Source organism: Microtus ochrogaster, chromosome 19 (assembly GCF_000317375.1).
Source record: "Microtus ochrogaster isolate Prairie Vole_2 chromosome 19, MicOch1.0, whole genome shotgun sequence".
In the NCBI taxonomy this organism is placed as follows: Eukaryota; Metazoa; Chordata; class Mammalia; order Rodentia; family Cricetidae; genus Microtus; species Microtus ochrogaster.
Genome location: NC_022021.1, coordinates 2,634,485 through 2,641,812, shown reverse-complemented (window position 1 = coordinate 2,641,812; position 7,328 = coordinate 2,634,485).

Below are 7,328 nucleotides of genomic sequence, written 5' to 3'. Positions count from 1 at the left end.
AGTCCAGAGAGAGAACCTGAGGCAGCTGGTCACAGTGTCTGCAGTCCAGAGAGAGGAACCTGAGGCAGCTGGTCACGCTGTGTCTGCAGTCCAGAAGCAGAGAGACAGAAGCCAATGCCCAACCTGGTGTCTCCCTTTTATTCCTTCTGGGACCCCAGCCCATGGAATGGTGTGCATGGAATGGTGTGACCCATAGTCACGAGGAGTCCTTCCATTTTAATTAACCCAGTCTATAAACACACATGCAAAATATGTTCACAGCCTTGTTTCCTAGGTATTTCTCGATATTGTCAAATTGACCTTTTTAGCCAGCCGACTAGGAGACTAGATGCATGATACATGATTACCTTAAACATAGAGACTGGACTTGGAACAATTCTTTTCTAGAAAGCAGGTCTGTGCAGGCCTCTGAGGTGCCCAGTCCCCCAGCACAGCCATGTTGTCCCTTTACCAGCCACTGTGTGCAGGCTAACAAGTCATCCCATCAGTGCCTGGAGTTTCTTCCTTGCTTGAACATAACAGCTCTTTTACTCAAAATTACATGAAGATGAAACTTGGCACTGGGCTCGTCTGCCAGATGTGAAATTTTATTCTCAAACAAATAGGCCAAAAGAAAAAGTGAAAAACATTTCACGGCTCCCCAGTTGTTGTGATAGAATGTTTGTTCATTGAAAAATTGAGCTAAGAGATAACAGCTCCAATTTGAAATATAAAATTTTGCAAACAGTTACTATTTTAAAAATATGACTGTATATATCCGGGAGCCTTTGAAATAATAGCCAACAACGAAAGAAAAGGGCCATGCACATTAATAAACTGTTTGGGTGGGCCTAGAATGTTCTCTTTCCCTCTCACTAAACGGAGTCCTTTATGTTGGATAACAAACCTTGACCTACAAATAGTGTCTCTATTTCTCACAGACTTCTGAGTCTTTTCTTAGGCCATCAAGAGTCACAGTCTGGAAGACCTGTTAACAGACAACCCTTCCTGGTGGGTGACAGAAATGACTGTTATGGCTAAAGGGTTGGCTTCTCCACTAACACCTTGAATAAAGGCATGTTTGGTGACAACCTTAAACAGGGTGTTTACAGGTTACCATGTGAGCCAAAAGTCAGGATGAACCAGGGAATCGGGTAATGTGGAATCAAAGACTACCTGGTCAGAGCCAGAGAAGCTTCGGGCTATCCAACACCTTTGATGAGTTAGCATCGTAAAAATGAGTGACAGGGTGGGCATGGACAATGTCATAGAGACAAGAAGAATAGCATTGGAAAAACTCTGGCAAACTCTCAAAAGGCATAGAGCACGAGTAAATTATGAATCCCTGCTGGAACACAAGCAGAGTCGGTGCTATTGATGGAGGCTGACTCCTCGGGGAAGCCAATTCACTACCCCCTGGAAGCGGCTGCAGACCACCAGGGAAGCAGGGACCACCCCTGATGGACCCCTAGCTGGTGGGTAACTCTGGAGTCCAGAGGTAGAGCTCTCTGCAGCCACAGTTCCTTTTACTGCCTGAGGGACACAATGATATTTATACCTCCTTCTAGGAGTCTGTGGGGCTTAATAAGTTCAAGTGCAGAGGCACCAAGCAGCTCAGAGGAAAGACTAGAATTATATTATTCCTGGCTGGGAGCGTTCCCTAATTACAGTACCACCCTTGTAGATATGGACCACAGTGAGGTCCCGGGCTGTACTGTAAACTTATTCCCACCTAATAAACTTCTTTTCTTGGCATTTTTCTCCGTGAAGCATGTTCTTTTAGCCCACGGCTTTTTAAAACCAGGCCTGCCAACTTTAGGAGACATCTCTAGGGGGTCAAAGTGGATGAAGACCCACAATTGGGGCAGGGTGGGGCGCGGGACAGGGGCCATGGGAAGGTAGGGCTCAGAGAAGTGATGTCACACAGGTGGCCGTCGGCTAGGAGAAATCCCTGGGTTACCTGGGCAGCTCTGAGGCTCAGCCACTTTGTAGTTGATCTAGTTTGTTGAAGATACCACTCTCTGTGTCTCTGTCTCTTTCTCTCTGAGTGCCTCTGTCTCCCCGACACACAATGTCATGAGTTGAATTTCTCCAGTTGTAACGGGTTTGAGTGTATTTATGGCTCCCTGCTTCACCCTCTCGATTTCCTAACACTGGTCAGACTGAGGACTCCAGATCTACTCACTCCATCGAGCACTTAGCTATTTTAAACACAGTGCTTCGGTGACTCATGGTGGAAAAGAATGTCGTGTTCCAGGTGCTCAGCTACCTGAACGTGTGTGGGAGTCTGCACCCACTCAGCCTTCCTTCCTTCCTTTCTCAAATGTTTGGCAGAGGGAGGGAGAGCAAGAGGAGGCACTTTTTTATGAAGGAGAGCCATTGTGAGACTCAGGACACCTGGGAACAGCTTTTGGAGCAGGCCAGGTCCTGAGCCTATCACAAAAACCAGCCCCCTCTACCTAGGCCCTCGGGGCTAGAAGCTTTGGGATAACCGACAGCTGCCATCCTGATTTTCCCAAAAAGCGTCTCTGAGAGAAGCTCTGATGCCTTCTCCAGCAGAAGTGTGCTCAAGTGTCGGAGGCGCCGAAGGGAGCGGTGGCTTTGTTGAAAAGGCAAACTAGACAAAATAGCACATAGGTCTAGGCAAAGCCAAGGGTTTGGGGGTTTCCACGTTAGTCATATCTCACTCGTGGCTGCTGGCAGCTCTGAGAAAGCCTGGAACATGTGAATTCTCAGGACCCATATAAAAACACCGGGTGCGGTGGCACATGCCTGTAATCCTAGACAAAGGTCCCTGGAGCCAGCTGTGCTGGCTACCTTTTCTGACCTGGTAAGCTTCAGGTGCGGCAAAAGACCCTGTCTTAAAAAGTTAGGTGGAGGGTGCTAAGAGAAAGAGGCCTCTGGTCTCCAATTGCATGCCCACATATGTGTGTAGTCATGTGAACACGAGGCCAGAGAGGAGAGAGAGAACAATGAGTCACAAGATACAGTATCATGCAGGCATGGTAGCACCCAATGCCAGCATCCAGGAGGATTAGAAGTCTGAGACCAGTCTAAGTTACTGTGGTAGTTTGAATGATTTGGTCCCCATAAACTCATAGACAGTGGCATTGTTAGGAGGTATGGCCTTGTTGGAGGAAGTGTGGCCTTGTGGGAGGAAGCTGGGTGACACAGGCCTTTAATCCAGATCTTGGGGCTGAAGGACACACCTTTAATCTGGGCCACGCCTTCTGGTAGGAGTGTGTCACTGGGGGGCTGGCTTCACCCTGTGTGACAGTCAGTCAGCTTTCTGAACCCTACAAGACGCAGCTCAGCACCACATCTGCCTGCACACAGCCGTGCTCCCTACCATGATGGACTGAACCTCTAAACTGTAAGCAAGCCAGCACAATTAAATGTATAAGAGTTGCTGTGATCATGGTGCCTCTTCACAGCAATGAAAACCCCCAAGATTTAAATGTTACGTACAGCATTTAAAACCAGATTGGGTTTCTGCCTGTTTTAAGACTCTGTCTTAAAGAGCTAAGAGAGAGAGTCCATCACTTACGAAGTTGTCATGAAGAACGTGTGACTCGAGATACAAGCCCCCATTGTCACAATACCTTAGGAACGTGATGCCTCTGTTTTCTGTGGGTAGCCATTACAGACATCCATATCTATGGCAACATTACCACAGTGTCAACCAATTTCATGTGTTTTGTGTATTGTATTCCTACACAGCACACAGGACATACGAGCCAAAGTCCAAATAGTTTCCATAGCTTTCAACACACTTCTTTGTCTCCTGCATCAATAAATGTACTTTGGGGGCTACCCAGGGGTGTACTCCCCACGTTACACAGCTGACTTGATACGTGCCTCTGAAATATTTTTCAATGTTTCTTTGTTTGTGTGTTTAATTAATATTTATAGTTAACAACCCAGTTTGGTGATAGATGGATGTTGGTTATTCCCTATGCTCTGAGGAAGGAGGAGTCACCAGGCTGGATTTTTGCACACCATTTGCAGGGGACATACTCCGGGTGTTCTGTGATGCCTGCCACTTACAGCCACTCGTCTTGGGTCCTGGAGCAAGTTGTGGGATCCAAAATATGTTCACGTGCCAGAGCCACACCAGCCACGCAGAAGCAACTGCATTCTACTGGGAGGAGAGTGGAAAGCAACGCTAGGCTGGCGCTCAAGCTACCTTCAAAGCCACGGTGGTGGGTGTGGAGAGAATACTTAGGCAATTTGCAGAGGGAATGCCACAGTAGCAGGGGTCAGGCAATTAGAAGCTCACTACCTTCAGAGAAGAGAGACACGTCATGTCCTGTCTTCGAGACAGCTGCAGCCATAGAAGACCATTCAGCAGTGACCAAAAAAAAAGACATCTCCATAAGATGGAGTTCTTTCCAGTGGGCAGTGGAGCCTGGGTCCCTCAGAGCTCCCACCTCCCGCAGGGCAACCTGCATGTGCCCAGAGTTAAGAATGAGCCACTTGCTTAAACCCAGAAAGGCTTTATTCCACAACACTTCCACAAAGTTGGGAGCAAAGGTCCCGTGGGCTTCAGAGTGAGCAAGAATCTAAGAGACTCTGCCCCAGCTCAGAGCTCCTTCACAGCCTGTGTAACCCCTCTTCCTTGTTCCCAGGACGCCATTACTGCAAATGTAACCACCAACACTGCCTACCCAAGGCTGGCTGTCTCCCCTTTGTCCCACAGCCCTCCAAAGAGCTAACCCTACTAGCCCAACCTAAGTAGTTTATCAATGCCAGGCCCATAGACATGGGCCTACAAAAAAAAAAAAAAAAACTCTTCAGAAGCTATGGGTAGGGATTAAGGGGATAGAACAGGTTCCTAAAAGGTGGGGAGGGTGTGAGCTATTGGGTTAGCTCAGCATGATAAGACACACAGACAGTAACCAGAGCGCAGACCCCGAGTTTCTAGCTGTATCCAGGCTCAAGCTCAAGTAGACTGAAGAAGATTTCAGGGTTGGAGACCCTGGTTCTTGCTTCTGCTTTGTTACTCAAAGCATTCCTCTCTCTGAACAGCTGTGCTTTTCTTCTGAGAAATGGGAAAAAAACCAGTCAGGCCAACTGTCCATAAATCCCTGTACCAAAAACTACTGCAGTAGTTCGACTGTTCAGAAGCTGCTGACGGCAAGGCTGCTCTCCTTCGGACTGAAGATAGAAACCCCTGTGGGAAGTTCGGATGAGATAATATCAACACCTCTAGGTATTAAAAGACAGGGAACCAAGTGCGTTACTCATTCATAAAAATACATTCTTGTTGACAAACCTCTGTAAAATAAAATCTATTTAGGGTGAATCGTAGTAAAATATCACCAATCATGGCTACCGCTTCCATAGACAATAACGGTGTTCCTCGTCTGGCAAATGATGAACAGGAACTTCATTTAATCTTTCATTGGCTGTCACATGAATATTACAAGGTATGTGTTATTTTGAGTTCCCACTTCCCAGTAAAGGAACCGAGTCTCAGCTCAGAAATCTCAACTGCTAGGCGTGTGGCAGAGTCGGACCGCAAGCCATTTTTGTTGCCAAAGATTGGGAAGGATTGCATGAGCTGCCCATGATGAGGTGAAATGTGTGGGAAGCTGATAACTTTTAGAATTATATATGATGAGGTGTGTAGAGCCCACACCTTCCCTCTGTCTCTAGTATTCCATGCGTCCGATAAACTTCTCAGAAAGGCACTGATGAACCTGAAGATGTGGTTGTTTCAGTGAAACCCAGTCCTTGTCTGGAAGCCGTGGCGGTGTTTCCTTCACAGAGGCAGGCCCATGGGGAGACGAGAGCATGGGATAACCTCTCTCCGAGGGCACAGGCTAACCTCTCTCCGAGGGCACAGAGTGAAGTTTTTACTGGCCCGCGTGTGGTGACTCAGGCCTTGATGTTTTAGCACTTGGGCCATGTGTTTGGGAGGTGCTGTTAGAGAGTGTTTGGCTTTGGGGATTGCTCACGTGTGCGTGTGTGTGTGTGTGTGTGTGTGTGTGTGTGTGTGTGCGCGCGCGCGCGCGCGTGCGTGCGGGTGCGCCCGCTCTCGCGTGCGGGGTTGAGCATTTTCCAGAGTGGAACATGAAGGATTAGCTTTCAGGGTTTGGCCCACCCTAACCTGTAGCAGATGGGCACCAGCTTTAAGTTCTCGTAAAAATCAACCCCGGGAGACTTGTTAAATAATTTATCCTCAACTTTGGAAGAGCGGAGGAATAAGGTGATCAAGAAAAATGGAAGCCACATGATAATGTGCCGTTGATGGAGGAGGGTTGCCTTTCACTGCGGTACATGGTGAGTGGGGTAGTGAATGGATTTGCAAGGGGTGGGGGAGTTAATTTGGGGAGTGGGGAGCCCAAGGAGCAGACAGCCCCTGATTTTTATCCCCAGCAGCTGCAAACAGAGAAAGGGAGAAAGCCCCCATGCCCTATCCAGGGACTGGCCTCAACACTAAGACATATTGGACCGTGCTCATTGAGAGGCCTTCCAATACAGTCATTTTATTTCATCCAGCTGTGGGGCCTGACTTTTGGCTAGAAAGGAAAGGCAGAAAGAGAGAGAGGGCAAAGATGGAAAACTAAATCCACAAGATGCCTGTCAGTACCTGCTTCTAAGCCTGGGGTGTAGGCGGAGGGTATAGCAAAGTCACATGGGTGATTTGACATATGCCACCACCTCCTGCCAGCTCTGAATGACCCCCTGTTTTCCTGGGCCAACAGCTAGAGAGGTAATTTTGTCCTCTGAGCTCTGTTCAGGAAACTCTGCAGTTCTCACTCCCCTTCAGTAAGATGCCCGTGACTATAGCTCAGTTTTCAAATCCTCTCACATCCATTGAACAAAATGCAGGAAGGCAGGCTAGTTAGGATCAGGGATGGCAAGCAACAGAAAGGATTTTAGTTGAGCTGAAAAACAACTCCTTTGGAGGGAGACTGACAGCTTGCAGAGCTGCAGAAGGTTTGGACAATGGACAGATGGAAACGGAGTCATGTTGTGTTGTGACGGCAGCCAGGGTCACACCACAGAAAGACGTGGATGTTGCTCGACTTCCCCTAAAGCCCCCGTTAAGTAGCCGGTCGCATTGCAAACATGGCCACACTCAATCCTTAGGTATTTCGCATTCCCCTGTGTCGTCCACATAGATCCAGGACGTTTCTGTCTCACGCCACAAAACAAGTGACAGAGTGGACTCCGACCTACTTTACCGCCAACATATCTTGGGGGATTCTGGTGTTAGGATGACAAAATTGCCATTAAGGCTTTCTCAAACATCGAGAGCTTCCTTCCTTTCCAAAAAGGAATAAAAATAGGACTTGGTAGTATCGCCATGGACCTGATGGCCGCTTCAGATTTTCTGGAGG